The sequence below is a fragment of the Trichechus manatus genome, unplaced genomic scaffold, assembly GCF_000243295.1.
Source record: "Trichechus manatus latirostris isolate Lorelei unplaced genomic scaffold, TriManLat1.0 scaffold00052, whole genome shotgun sequence".
Classification (NCBI taxonomy): domain Eukaryota; kingdom Metazoa; phylum Chordata; class Mammalia; order Sirenia; family Trichechidae; genus Trichechus; species Trichechus manatus.
Window position 1 is genome coordinate 3,011,811 of NW_004443988.1, and position 16,376 is coordinate 3,028,186.

A 16,376-nucleotide genomic window follows, 5' to 3' on the forward strand; every position below is an offset into this window, starting at 1 on the left:
AAATTCAGGGCATCAGCTCCAGAGGAAGGCTTTCTCTCTCTGTCGGCTCTGGAGGAAGGTCCTTATCATCAGTCTTCCCCTGGACTAGGAGCTTCTCGGCGCAAGAACCCCTGGTCCAAAAGACATGCTCTGCTCTTGGCACCACTTTCTTGGTGGAATGAGGTCCCCCTGTCTCTCTGCTTGCTTCTCTCCTTTATATCTCGAAAGAGATAGGCTTAAGATACAACCTAATCTTATAGAGTCCTCCTCATTAACATAACTGCCTCTGATCCTGCCTCATTAACATCATAGAGGTAGGATTTACAACACGTAGGATAATCACATCAGATAACAAAATGGTGGACAATCACACGATACTGGGAATCATGGCCCAGCCAAGTTGAGACACATTTTTGGGGGGCACAATTCAATCCATAACAGGGCCTTGATGCCACGCTAGATGCAGTACTTACCTAAGGGGCTGATATTGCTAAAGAGACACTAAAAGCAGAAGGATCACAGAAGTCAGGAAGCAAAGGAGCAGATATGCCCATCCTTAAAAAGTGTCAGCATGAAAATGACACACAACTTAATTCCGACACCAAGAGAGGAAGTAGGACTTATCAAACCATTAGTGTGAAAACATGTATTAGCTGGTGATACTACACAACCACCCTCATCACTCGGGGCCAGTGTCTATACTTCTAGAAGTCGGAGGAAGGGATCAGGCTCCACCAAGCTTGGAGCAGACCATGTTCCAGGCATTAAGACAGGCACTGGGGAATACAGCAATAGCGAAGAAGACGTGGCTCCTCCCCCCACGGAGCTTAGACTGTAGCTTCCATGGGGTTGCATGAATAAACACTGTTACAAACTTAACTCTCAGTGACTGACATGCCCTTTAGAGTCCTTTCCTGCCACATCTTTATTGGTAATAACATTTCACATTTTGAGCATTTTCCATTAGGTTAGTTTGTTTTTACTTTGTTTTTCAAAATAAACTTGTGAGCCATCTCTATTTTTCAGATGAGGCAACTGAGGCTCAGAGAAGTTAAATTACTTGGTGAAAGTTGCACAGCCTAAATTTTTTCCAAAGTTTGTTTTGCCATTATACCACAATTGGTGATCCATTTAACTTGAGCCAATGAGCCAGATATTAGCTCATCAATGTTCTAAATTATACCAAGTTGGGAGTGAGGAGGAGGTCATGGCAGTATACCCCGGAGACATAAATTCAATTGCAACTGCCCTCACTTAATCGTAAAAATGGATTAAATTCAACAGCCCGAATTTAAGGATACATGAATCTTAAAATGTGTATACGTAAATTTTTTTTTAAAACCTATAGCCAAAATAAAAGAAAACAGGAAAAGTATTTGCAGCCCATGTGACGAAGATTAATATCTTTATTAAATGAGCCCATGTAATTCAGGAAGGCAATATCAAGCAATTCCAACAGTTAAATAGAAATAGGCCATAAAGAGGAAACATAGGCAGTAAACATAAAAGAAAAAAAAAAAAAAACCCTCAACCTTGACAGTTATTAAATAAAGAAAATTAAAAATAAATAATGTGGTTGCATTTTTTACCTATTAAAATAGGTCCCAAAAATCTAAAAAAAAGTGGGGGCGGGCAGGAGGAGGTAGGGGAACTCCAAGTGTTGATGAGGAACAGTGAAACTCTTGCATATGCTGAGGGTTTTATAAATGGATAGGACCCTTTTAGACAGTGTGGCAGGCAACGTGCATCAAGAGCCTAAAGTGCATTCATACCTAACTTGGTAAATCCACTCTGGGCATCCACAAGGAAATAATACAAACACTAGACAAAGTCATGTAATAACAGCTCCCATTTATGGACCACTAACTATATGCCGGACACAATGGTAAGCACTGAATTCTCACAATTCTATGAGATAGGTACTATATAGAAAGACATGTAGCAATATAGAAAGCACTTATGGCATAATGTAAAAGAAAAAAAAAGCAAAGTTCATATTTGTGTATATAAGCTATATTGTGGTTATCTATGTTTATAAACAATATTAATTGTACTGATGGAATTGCAGGTGATTTTTCTTCTCTCCAAAATTTCTGTAAAGTGATGACATTTGTATAATAAAGGTATAGATATATTTTCAAAAGACATTGGGGAATGAGGGACAGAAAGGAATCAGTCTGAGTAATTCTCTTTATTTAGAAGATCGTTTCCTGTTTTAGGCACCATAAGCAGTGGAGAAATTAGAGAGAATTCAGAATAAACAAACAAAAAGAATTACAAATAAGAAAATAGTTTGCCAGTAAAATCAAGGTTTGTTTTTTCTTTTTTTAAACCTAAAGGCTAGGGGTTAGTAGATTATATCTTTCAGTGTATGAAAAAAATAAAAAGGAACATCAACACTTTTTCATGTTCCTGGAAGGTCAAACAGGATGAAAAGAACTATAATAAAGGGGAGAAATTCCAGCTCAACATAAGGATACGTGTGTTACTGCTGAAACTCTGGAACTGGTTGCCAAGATCCTTGGGTTCTTCTCTAATTAAACCTTAATAATATATTTGTATAAGATAACTGCATACATAATTTCACTTTATCCTCTCAACTACTCTACAAGGCATGTGGCATCATCGTCACTCTTTAAGAGGAGGAAACAAATTCAGAAAAGTGAAGTGACTTGTCCAGTAATAGTTATGCCATGCCCCAAGTATTCTACATACATTATCACGTTCAGTTCTTGTAATTGTCCTGTAAAGAATGGTTATCCCCATTGTACAGGTGAGATAACTAGGTTCTGAGACATTAGTCAGCTAGTCTAATGCACAGTCAGTATTCAAACCCAGCTCAGTGAGATTCCAGAGAGCCCGTGCTACATCACACAACCTCTCCAAGGCTGCCTGCAGTTGTTTAGCTCTTTTGACTTAAGGACTAAGGCTCTTTACTCTCCCCAATATACCTCAGAATTCTGCAAAAAGAAAGCCTAAAAGTCTGTGACTATGGTAGACACTCAGTACTGTGTTAGACACAGACCTCTTTAGAAGCAATTTTTAAAATGCCTGGTGAGAGTCTCAGCAACATGGGCTTGCTACAGTCAAAGACTTTGACTCTAAACAGAAAACTTGAGTTTCAGGTAAGGGGAGAGTCCACAGAAGTAAGGTAATAGGTTGCGCATTACTGCCTCATTTGAGCCTTCTCCAGTGAGTCTTTACTCTGCAATGAACTCTTAAGCAGTTTCTCACATTCTCTGGGAGAGTAGAGAAAAGGTGGGACTAGCATTAGCACTGACTACACTATCCCCAGGCCCAAAGGGAATATCATGAGCTCAACACTCATGGAGGTAGAATGTCAAAGTGTTTCCTCACCCAGATCAGGCACTGACTAAAACATTGTCTTAGGCTGGGTTCTCCAGAGAAACAAAACCAGTAAAGCGTATAAACATATATATAGAGAGAAATTTATATCAAAGATATGGCTCAAGCAATTGCAGAGGCTGGAACATCCCAAGGCCATGGGTCAGGATAGAGGTTTCTCCTGATTCACATAGCCGCAGGCACTGGCAAACCCAAGATCGGCAGGTCAGACAGCAGGGCTCTTGCTCACAGGCTGAGAAGATCAATGAATCCCAAGATTGGCAGGCAAGACTGCAGGTAAGCTGCTAGCTCAAATCCCAAGAACCGGAGGTCAGATGAACAGGAGCCAGCTGTAGAATCCAGCGAAAGCAAAAAGCTTGCCAGAATGTCTGTTTATATTCAATGCAAGCCACATGCCCAAGGAAACTCCCTTTCAACTGATTGGCTCCTCACGGCAGATCCCATCGTGGGGGTGATCACATATCAAATCGCAACAGGGAAGTGATCACATTATACAACTGCCAAAACACTAAGAATCATGGCCCAGCCAAGTTGACACACAATCTTAACCATCACAAACTGGCACCCAACTCCAAAAAGCCTGCCTTTTCCATACAGTGGCAAAAGTAAGAATGAGATTTGCTGCTGGGTGTAGAGCCAAAGAGGAAACTATTGAATTTCTTACAAAAAATGATAATAATAAGATAATACAAAAATATGTTCACTTTCCCAAACTACAATCCATGTGCTCTGTTGCTCACTGTGAAATATTTGATAAATCATTGAGTATCTTTCCTCACAGGAGATGAGGGCAGCCTTTGAATGTATCATACTAGGTAGCTAAGACTACATTCTCTGCAGATGAGGGCTGTATCCTCTGCTGCCCACACTGAGCTGGGCACCAAGGGGAACCAGAAAGGGAGTAGGGACTCAACAGTTTTAATAATGTGGTCCCAACTTTACTAACTTCTTTCAACTATCAATTTCCCCCTTCCTCCTCTTTCTCACCCTACGCACATACACACACACCCAGGCCATGAGCTCATCCAGCCCTATAAGCTTCAAATATGAAATGTATCCTAATACTGATGTCTTAGCCATCTAGTGCTGCTGTAACAGAAATACCACAAGCGGATGGCTTCAACAAAGAGAAATGTATTCTTTCACAGTCTAGTAGGCTACAAGTCCAAATTCAGGCGTCAGCCCCAGGGAAAGGCCTTCTCTGTCGGCTCTGGAGAAAGGTCCTTGTCAATCTTCCCTGGACCAGGAGCTTCTCTGTGCAGGAACCTCAGGTCCAAAGGATGCGCTCTGCTCCTGTCACTGCTTTCTTGGTGGTATGAGCTTTCCCCTCTCTGCTTGCTTCCCTTTCCTTTACTTGTAAGATAAAAGGTGGTGCAGGCCACACCCCAGGGAAACTCCCTTTACATTACATCAGGGATGTGACCTTAGTAAGGGTGTTAAAATCCCACCTTAATCCTCTTTAACATAAAATTACAATCACAAAATGGAGGACAACCACACAATACTGGGAATCATGGCCCAGCCAAATTGATACACATATTTTTGGGGGGACAGAATTCAACCCATGACAACTGATTATCTCAATCTCTGCCCAAATTCCTTTCTTCAATCAATTCCTAGTATCTCCATGTCCTTAAACATAGGCAACACTGAACGATCCTTCTCTTGTCCCCAAACCTTCTCAGCCCTAATCTGCTTAATGGAATCATCAGCCTCCTGGCATCTAAGAGAGAAACCTGGAAGTTACCCTGAACTTGTTTTTTTGGTCTCTCAATTCCCATATCCTGTCAGTGATTAAGCTCTATTGATTTTACTTCCTTAACATCTCTGTATCCATTCTTGCCTTTGTGGCACCACTGTTACTGCCTAACTTCAGGCCTTACCAGAATTATTGCAATAGATTTCTACCTATTCCCAGTTTCTGCTCTTGCTTTCTTAAAAACATTAATCTGATTGTCATTTCCATTGTTAAATCCCTTCAGTCCTTTTCAAATGCCCCGTCCTCAAAAAGACAGCTCCAAACTTCTCAGAAGTACCCATGAAGTCCTCTCTTATCTAGTTCAGGCTTCATCTCCAGTCTCATCTCCTGTCATTTCACTTATGCTCAGTCCACTTATGCTCCAGCTATACTCATCTATTTGCTTTTCAAAAGCTTCATGTCTTCCTCCTGCTCTGAAGACACTTTCTCACAGAGTCCATGTGCTTAATTTTGTCATTGTTCAAGGGCCAGCTCCAGCCTCTCCTTTATGAAACATTCTGACTCTATAAGGCCATGTCACAGCTGCTCCTTAACTGTACATCAGTTCAGATCAACAAGTATTTACTAAGTGCTTTCTGTATGGCAGAAGCCCTGGCGGCACAGTGGTTAAAGTGCTTTGGCTGCTAACCGAAAGCTCAGCAGTTCAAATCCACCAGCCACTCCAAGGGAGAAATGTGGCAGTCTGCTCCTCTAAAGATTTACAGCCTTGGAAACCCTATGGGGCAGCTCTACTCTGTCCTATAGGGTTGCTGTGGGTTTTAGTTTTTCTGTATGGCAGATGCTGGGGCCACAATAAGAAATCAGGCATGTTGTTTCAGCTTAGTGGAAAATACAAGCCCACAGATAGGTAATTGCTGTCACAAAGAGCTATGTGCAAAGAAAGAAAAAAAAAAGGAGCACACAGATGATGGGCGCTATCCTAGCCTGGCAGTATCTGACATGGGAAAGCTATCTAGGGAGGGAAGATACAAGAACTGAGTCTTAAAGACGGGTAAGCTAGATAGAAGGTGGAGGGGGGGAACAAGACATTGCATAGGGTTTAACTAACCCAATAGTACACACTATGGCCTTTTTACTTGTCTTTCTCCTCAAACCAGAATGTGTGTTCCTTGGGTAGTCAGGGTATGTGTTTGTTTGTTTTTTTGGAAACGTACACTACAAACATACACAACTTCAACAATTTGTACATCTAAAATTCAGTGACATTGGTTAACTGACAACATTCCGAATTATTTCACCATCATTAACACAAACTCACTGCCCACCTAAGCTTCTCATCTATCCTTTCAAGTTGCTGTTGTCAGTTTGAACACATATAGGTAATTGTTTAAAAGAATACAATGCTTAATGCAGATATTCTTTTCTAATTATGTTAAACTATTGTTTGGTTAAAAGACGACTTTAGGGGATAGTTTCAGTTCAAGGTTTAAATATTTCCTCAGGGTAATAATTTGCGGAGATCATCCAGCCTGAATGGCTCCAGAAAGTTTGGATTCCATTAAAGTTTGAAATTCTGTTCCACGTTTTCCTCCTTTTGATTAGAATTCTTTAGAATCCTTGATCTAAATGTTCACTATTTGTAGCTGGGCACCATCCAGTTCTTCTGGTCTCATGGCAAAGGAGGTGGTTGTTCATGGAAGTGACTGGACACATATCCCATTTGACAAGGTGTGTGTCTTATCTGGCCTTGATACACAGAAGCAAGGCAATAACTGTTTGCTGAATGACTGATTGCCTCAGAGTAAGCAGCAGCCCAGAAGCTACCTTTCATTTACATTACCTGTTTGCTATCCCACCAGAAAACTTATTTATTGGATTTATAAGAGCTAATCTGTTTAAGAAGGAGTCCCTGTGGCACAAACGGTTAAGCACTCGTCTAACAGCCAAAAGTTGGAAGTTCAAACCCACCCAGAGGTGCCTTGGAAGACAGTCCTGGTGATCTGCTTCTGAAAGGTCACAGCCTTGAAAATCCTATGGAGCAGTCTACTTTGTACACACGGGGTTGCCATGAGTCGGAATCAGCTTAGCAGCAACTGGAACTGGTATGATGTCGCTATTGTTAGGTGCCGTCAAGTCAGTTCCGACTCATAGCAACCCTATGAACAACAGAATGAAACACTGCCCAGTCCTGCGCCATCCTCACAATCGTTGTTATGCTTGAGCCCACTGTTGCAGCTACTGTGTCAATCCATCTCCTTGAGAGTCTTCCTCTTTTTCACTAACGCTGTTTAACCAAGCATGATGTTCTTCTCCAGGGACTGATCTCTCCTGACAACATGTCCAAAGTATGTAAGACATGGTCTTGCCATCTTGCTGCTAAGGAGCATTCTGGTTGTACTTCTTCCAAGACAGACCTTTTGTTCTTTTGGCAGTCCATGGTATATTCAATATTCTTCGCCAACACAACAATTCACAGGTGTCAGTTCTTCTTCAGTCTTCCTTATTAATTGTCCAGCTTTCACTTGCACATGAGGCGATTGAAAACACTGTGGCTTGGGTCAAGTGTGCCTTAGTCCTCAAGGTGACATCTTTGCTTTTCAACACTTCAGAGAGGTCTTTTGCAGCAGATTTGCCCAATGCAATGCATCTTTTGACTTCTTGGCTGCTGCTTCCATGGGTGTTGATTGTGGATCCAAGTAAAATGAAATCTTTGACAACTTCAATCTTTTCTCTATTTATCATGATGTGGTTTATTGGTCCAGTTGTGAGGATTTTTGTTTTCTTTATGTTGAAGAGTAATCCATACTGAAGGCTGTGGTCTTTGATCTTCAGCAGTAAGTGCTTCAAGTCCTCTTCACTTTCAGCAAGCAAGGTTGTGTAATCTGCATAACGCAGGTTGTTAGTCTTCCTCCAATCTTGATGCCCTGTTCTTCTTCATATAGTCCAGCTTCTCAGATTATTTGCTAAGCATACAGATTGAATAGGTATGGTGAAAGGATACAACCCTGACACACACCTTTCCTAACTTTAAACCACAAAGTATCCCCTTGTTCTGTTCAAACAACGGCCTCTTGATCTATGTATAAGTTCTTCATGAGTACAATTAAGGGTTCTGGAATTCCCATTCTTCTCAATGTTATCCATAATTTGTTATGATCCACACAGTTGAATGCCTTAGCACAGTCAATAAAACACAGGTCAACATCTTTCTGGTATACTCGGCTTTCAGCCAGGATCCATCTGACATTAGCAATGATATCCCTGGTTCCGTGTCCTCTTCTGAATCCAGCCTGAATTTTTGGCAGTTACCTGTTGATATATTGCTGCAGCCAGTTTTGAATGATCTTCAAGAAATTTTTACTTGTGTGTGACATTAATGATATTGTTCAATAACTTCCACATTCAGTTGGATCACCTTTCTTGGGAATAGGCATAAATATGGCTCTCTTCCAGTCAGTTGGCCAGGTATCTGTCTTCCAAATTTCTTGACATAGACGAGTGAGTACTTCCAGTGCTGTATCCATTTGTTGAAACTAGTATGGTAACTCTATGTTTAACCTTTTGAGGAATGGCCAGACTGTTTTCCAAAGTAGCTGCACTATTTTACAATCCCATCAGCAATGTATGAGGGTTTAAATTTCTTGCCATAGCCTCTTAATTTGTCTCCCACCTTCTGCTCCCTGCCTACTCCTGCTAGAGTGATCTTTCTAAAATGTAAGCTCTTCCATAGTTCTTGTAGCCTAGAAGCGGAAAGTGGTTCCCAGGACCTGGGGTAAGGGGGAAATAGAGAGTGACTGCTAATGAGTATGGGATATGGGGTTTCTCTTTGGTGTGATGGCAATGTTCTTTAATTAGATAGTGATGGTTGCACAACTTTGTGAATATACTAAAAAGCACTGAACCATATACTTTAAAAGAGTAAATTTTATGGTATGCGAAATGTATCTCAATAAAGCTGTTATTAAAAAAATCATTTAAAAGGGGGGCTATAGTGTCTTAGTCATCTAGTGCTGCTATAACAGAAATACCACAAGTGGATGGCTTTAACAAAGAAAAGTTTATTTTCTCACAGTTCAGGCTACCAGTCCAATTTCAGGGCTTCAGCTCCAGGGAAACACTTTCTCCATTGGCTCTGGAGGAAGGTCCATGTCATCAATCTCCCCTTGGTCTGGGAGCTTCTCTGCACAGGAATCGCAGCTCCCCGCACTGCTTTCTTGGTGGTATGAGGTTCCCATGTGTCTCTGCTTGCTACTCTCTTTTATATCTCAAAACAGATTGGCTTAAGACACTATCCAATCTTGTATACCTAATCAGTGTAACTGTTGCTAATCCATCTTATCACATCATAGTGATAGAGTTTACAACACATAAGGAAATCAAATCAGATTACAAAATGGTACACAATCATACAATACTGGGAATCATGACCCAGGCAAACTGATACATACATTTTTTGGGGGACATAATTCAATCCATGGCATATAGTAACAATTGAGGTGAGAAGTCATGAGGGTTCAAAATAAGGCAGTGATGATAGAAAGGGACACTGAAGAGCCTCAATGACTGACTTTACTGACAGCGATGCAAAGTCCCCAGGGCCAAAACTCTAAGGAGACAGAGCTGATAGATCTACTGGTACACAAGTATGCAACATTTGAACACTGACTAGCTTCACCAAGAATGAAGGAATTCTGTACATACAGTCTGTGAAAACTCTAAAAACAGCTATCCTTTTTGTCATCTGTAGGCGACAGGAGTGGCTTAAAGCAGTGCACAAAGTCATGGCCTTGCCTTTACAATTTTTCCTCACTCAAAACATCTTGTATGCTGCCAGTAGAGTTCACAGGTAATCCAGCTGTCACTACACATCATAGTGAGGTGCTTCCTTGCTCTCCCACTACCGGGCAGAGCCACAGCAGGAGGACAAATATACAGTCCCTCACCAAGGCTGAGTGTTCACAACCTGGAGGCCTGTAAAAACTGCACGCCAAGAAATAAAGCAGAATGCCCATGTATCATACAATAAAAATAACACTTAATTATACATTTAGAAAGTTACTTTTTGCAAATCAAAACCACAGTTACCGCCACCTCACCCTCACTGGAATGGCAATGATTAAAAAAAAAAAAAAGATGAGAACAAACAGATGTCGGTGAGGTGGTGGAGAAACTGGAACTCTCATCAATTGCTGGCACAAATGTAAAATGGTGCAGCCACTGTGGAAAATTGTTTGGTGGTTCCACAAAAAGCTGAACATAGAATTACCATATGACCTAGCAATCCCAATCCTAGGTATGTATGCAGAAGAACTGAGAGCAGGAACACAAGCAGAAACCTGTACACCAATGTTCATTGCAGCACTTTTCACACTAGCCAAAGTTGAAAACAACCTAAAAGTCCAATAACAGATGAATGGATAAACAAAATGTGGTATATATATACAATGAAATACTACTCAGCCATAAAGAGAAATTAACTCCTGATGTATGCCACAACATGGATGAACCTTGAAAACATCATGCTGAACAAAATAAGTCTGTTGCAAAAGGACAAATACTGTATGATCTCACTTATATGAAACAAACAAACATATAGAAACCAAGATTATTAATTACTGGTTACCGGAGGTAGGAGGGAGGGGAAAAGGAGGAGTTTTTGCTAAAGGGGCAGTGAGTTTATGTTAATGGTGGTAGAATAGTTTGGAAAAGGATAGCAAGAATGGTTGTACAACATGAAGAATGTAATCACTGTCACTGAATTATATATGTAGAAATTGTTGACCTGGGGAAAAAAGTTACTTTTTTCTGAAAAAGCTTTCACTGAAAAAACCAAAGTTGTAAGAAATATAAAATTCTGAAAAATATATCAATGGTGCATGTATCATCATTTGTCATTAATTTTTTAATGGAGGTGATGGCATATCATTCCATCTATACTAAAACACCACAGCTGTTTAAAATTAATTATATAGTTTTAGTTTTCTCCAAACATACCTTATAAAGTCTCAAGATAATTCCTTTATATTTTATACAAAATTTTAATCAATGACCTTTTGAAGCCCAAAGGTTATTAACAAGCAAAATTACAACCACATTCATATCTGACAGCCTAAAGATACCCAAAATTTCCTTCCTGCTTCCAGCACTATTAATCACAAGACTAAAATATTTTAAGCATTTCAAGTATTTCTTGGTGGACACTTATGCCTTTATCACATTTGGGACTAGTAGGTTGGTTTTTCAGAAAAACTGGCTAGTAAAATTTGTTTTCTGAAGTCTGGACCAGCATTTCCCAGAATATACTCAGACACACATTTTATGGGATGATAATAAAGGTTTTGTTACTAAATACATTTGGGAAATGCTGGGTTTAATAAGGTTAAACAGGTTTGTTTACTACAGAACTTCTGAGAGTCAAAAATAGACTAATATTCATTCTTGATTTACCGAAGCAGATGCAATAGGCAGAGTTTTCCAAATTATTTTGGCCTCAGAATCCCCACCCCCACTCCCAGAACATCTTGTAACACCAGTGTTCTTAAGGAATAAGTTTTGGGAAACTTGATATTTGATGTGCTAATCCCAAATCTCACTATATACCATCAGCAGTTACTTTCTTACACAATTCTCTTACTCTGAACAGCAAAAATCTAGAAATTTTCCTGTCTTCTAAATTCTGATACAAGCTCAAACAGTCACATAGGATCAATACATTCTGCACCTCATCTTTGAAAGAAACAAAATAGAAAACAACAGTAACATTGTGAAAGAGTCAGAGGAAAATTCTAATTTAGAATCCTCAAAATATTTAAGAAAAATGGATGTATTGTTATATGGTTGCAGAAGAAATAAGATCAATATTCTTTAAAGTCAACATATCATTTTTCCTAATGTAAGTCCCCAAAAAGACTTTGGTGTCTCTACTCATATCGATAATATAAAAAAATGGAAATAAATACTCCTACAATAACGACTTCTATACATTGACTAAAATACCCAACCCACAAATCCAATGGTAATTGCAAACGTGTGACCTGACAATTTCTGGAAAAGACTCTTGGAACATGGACGTTTCATACTTTATTAATTTTGAACTACATGACAATCTTTTCAGCAAGTTGGCTGCGGCCCAGAACAATCAATCACTTGTCTCACCTGTATTTAAAATTCAAAAGCTTTCACATTCAACCCAATGTTTTCATTAAAAATACCTGACTAAGCATGAAAACATTCTATCTAATATTTCTGCTTAGATTAATTTTTGTGAATAGTGAGACAAAAGTTTCATCCAATTGTAGCCATGAAATTCTGAACATGTGAGGGGAAAAAAAAAGAGCTTTTTGATGATCTTTTGCTTTTTTGTTTCTGTGGGTAAATATTTAAGTTCAAATAATGTGGAAATTAGTGTAAAGAAACATTCCAAAGATATGAAACTAATTTCTTACAGTGTGATAGGCAATTACGCCTTTCTTCACTACGAACTCCACTTTAAACATAATCTTGTTAAAGAAATTTCTTTACTAAAGTTATGCTAAGCCGCAGATCTGACAGCTTACTGATGTTTCTTTTTAAATACATACAATAATTTCAGATTTTCGACCACAGTAAGATTTATTTCAGTAAGTATACTTATTAAGTATAAAATGTTAGTTGAGGATTGTCACATCTCTTTTTAAAAGACATTCCATTCGCAAACACTTGTTAAAATATTTTGTACTTTTTTAAAATACTAAAATAGAAATTTGTAATTAATTTCTAGCACTTTCTCAAGGAACTTTAAGCCATCAGCAAACTACATATAATGTTTAGAAACACTTAGTGCTGCTGTCTTATATCAAAATTGAGAATGTTGGAAAAGCTCTGTGCACGGACATTCTCTGTAGGCAGCCATAGACACATGACTCAGGCTATTTATGTGTTTTTATGAACAGTCCCAATATTTCTTGAGCCTGTGAGTTTTCTTTTGTGCCGCTTAAGTGCTTGTAACAATACACACATTTTTAGAGCAACGCTTACCGATTTACCATTTGCTGAGAAACTGGAAATTCCAGAGCATTTCAATAACTTATGGGGACCAAATAAATTAAATGGCACCTGACACTGGCCTCTTTTTATTTTTAACCTGAAATTGATCTACTTATGAAACCTTAAACTCTACTCTGACAAAAGTCTCCATTCAGTACATTCACATGGCCCCATTGTATTTGCTCTTTAGTTTCATGGTTGTTGTTATATGCCATTGAGTCAATTCTGACTCATAGCAACCCCTAAATCCAAGGACTAACGGACAACATTTAAAACAAAACTAAATAACAAGGAATTCCCAGAACCCCAAATTCTAAGCGTGTAGGAACAAACTATGAATACCTATGAGACCTGTGCGCATACACGTACGGAGGAAAGTAGGGAGAAGTGATTGGCATCCAATGGAACCAAGAACCAATAGGTATTCACTGGAAAGCCCACAGAGCCAGAGTGAAAAGAGCACCTGAAGCTGAGAGTCTGCACACTCCAGTTCTCAGGTGAGTGCGTGGGTATTATGGCAACTATGAGCAGTGGGAATTCTCAAAAGTAATCAGCCAGAGCCCCCTTCCAGGATAAAGCCCCATACTAAAACTGCTAGAAATAGAATCTAGGGTGAGCAGCACGGAGACAAAAGAAACAAAGGAGAGACTCAGATAAAAGTAGAGGCAGGCAACAAAGCCAGAAGATCTCAGAAAGTAAGCAGTCATATTTTTTAACACTTCACGAAAATAACAGAAGAGAGAGCTCTAGAGCCACAAAATTTAGGCTTCCTTCTAAAAGTTCAGGAAATGTTGTTTCATGTAAAAGTGAGCAACAAAAGGATTGAAAGGAAATCCTATACAAACATGCTGCAAGAAAAAATTTAAAAAGGAGAAGGCTACCTCTATAGGCAATTAAGGAGCCCTGGTAGTGCAGGGGTTAAGGCACTCCACTGCTAACCAAAAAGTCAGCAGTTCGAAACCACCAGCAGCTCCACAGGAGAAAGATCTGGCAGTTTTCTTCCATAGAGATTTACAGCCTTGGAAACCCTATGGGGTCACTATGAGTCAAAATCGACTTAATGGCAGTGGGTTGTTTATTTATTTATTTATTTTTTGGCCATAAAGCACTCCAGAAAGACATACTCACAAAATATATGAAAACTAAAAATAATAACAAAAATTAGAAAATTAAAAAATGTATATATATATGAAAACTATAACTTTCTATTTCAAACCAAGCTGTAAGATATAAGAAAATAATAGAAGAAATGAAAGAACAATATAAACCAGAATTAGAAGAGCTCAAAGGAAGTAAAATAACTTAGGAAAGAATAAGAAAAAAAAAATTTAGAAATGAAGACTAAACTAGAAAGAACATAGGGTGAATAAAAAACAGATAATGTCTTAAGACAAACAGAAGAGGAAAAATTTTTAAAGTAACAAAGAAATGAAGAAACTTCCAGTTCCTTAAGATGGACTAAGCACCCTCTCTCTCCCACTGATTACAACTAAAAAACCCTAGACAGAGACACAAAGCAATTATTGAAGGGCTCTGAAAAGTGAATACAGCAGGTGAACTGGGTAGGAAAATCAAAACTCAAGGTGTGATACATATGATGGTTAAGTTCACTGGGACTGATTTTTACATGCTAGGGAAGCCTGAATCCCAGCAGAAAAAACTCTGTTCAGATTCTCCTGACCCAAAGCCAGGTGAGTACCTGTAACAAATCTGGATCCCCATGGCAGCAGTGGCAGTGACAACAGGGGTATCCCTGAGGGTTCTCTTCTTTCTAGCTAGACCACCAGGGAAAGGGGTCTCTTGGGAGCCTAAGAGTGACAGAAGATCATGCAGGGTAGGCAACTGGAGAAAGAGGTCCTTTAAGTCATTGTGTGAAGCCCTGGTTTCACTCCAGAGCTGCACATGTGTAGAGCTAACCAGAATCAACACAGGAAAGGCATCGAGAACTGAACTACGATGTAGACCACTCCCAGTTCCTAGATTGACCTGGAGTGGTGTACTTATGGAGCTATATTAGTTTGCTATTGCTGCCAGAGAAAATTACCACAAATTTAGTGGCTTAAGACAACACAAATTTATTATGTTATTGTTCTGGAGGTCAGAAGTCCTAAATGGGTCTTCCAAGCTAAAATCAAGATGTTAACAACAGAGGCTTAACTAAGGTATGGTCCTAAAGGTATGGCAGGTAAGGCATGTGCCTTGGGTGCTGCTTGAGGAGGGATGCTAATGAGAAGTTTCTATTAGCCACTGAAGTTTCCATCGCCAGCTGTGAGAGATCACTCGGGAATTTAAAATTAATTGTCATAGGCAATATTTTCTGTAGATAGACCCCTGGTAAGGCTAAATAAGAATTGTATGCACCTGTTCTGACTTACCTACAAATACTTAAAGACATCCTTAGGAATGGATCTTGTTCATAACCCCGGGACTGCCTGTATGCAAGAAGCTCAGCAAACCCCAAACAGGATAAACTCAAAGAAATCCATGCCCAGATATATCATAATCAAACAGCTGAAAAACAAAGATAAAGAAAAAAAGCAGCCAAAGAAAAACACATTACAGGAGGCAGGGCCAAGATGGCATAGTCAGATACTTCCAGTGGTCCCTATTACAACAAAGACTCGAAAAAACAAGTGAATTGATTATATATGACAATCTAGGAGGCCTGAACATCAAAGGCAAAGTTGAGGAATCGGACTGAGTCCAGAGGAGGGAGAGACAGTTCAGAAGCAGTGAGGAGTTGCCAGACCAGACCCAGTGGGAACCGGTACCCTGCAGGCCAAATTGGCTGGCATGCACCGTGAGGCAAGCAGTGGCATTCAGGATGCATTTTCCACATTGGGAGAGACCGAGTGGCAGAGAGTCTACTCAAGCCTCCAGAACTCAGTTGGCAAAAGATAAGTACATGTGTCTAACCTACCATGTGGATCAAAAAATACCCTGTTTGGAAAGAACCTCTCTCCCATTTACCTGCTCCCTCCCCACTCTGCATAGGGTCCCAGGCCGTCTTCAGTGATTGCTGCCTCCTCTGGGCTGGAAGTAGGACCCGTCACATGCCCACATGCCATGAGCCATTCTGCCAGCCTTGGAGAGGGAACAAATTAACAAACAGGAAAAAATAATCTGCCAGCTCCCCTAAGCTGGGAACTCAGGGCAGGCACAGCTCCCTAGGCACAGGCATAAGGGGACCATGGACTTTGAATGCCTTTCATCCCTGCATAGACTTGTGTGGGGCCCATTTCAACAACATAGGCCCTCATTACCACAGTACAACAGGGTATATACCCGAAGCCTAACTTTAAGTGTA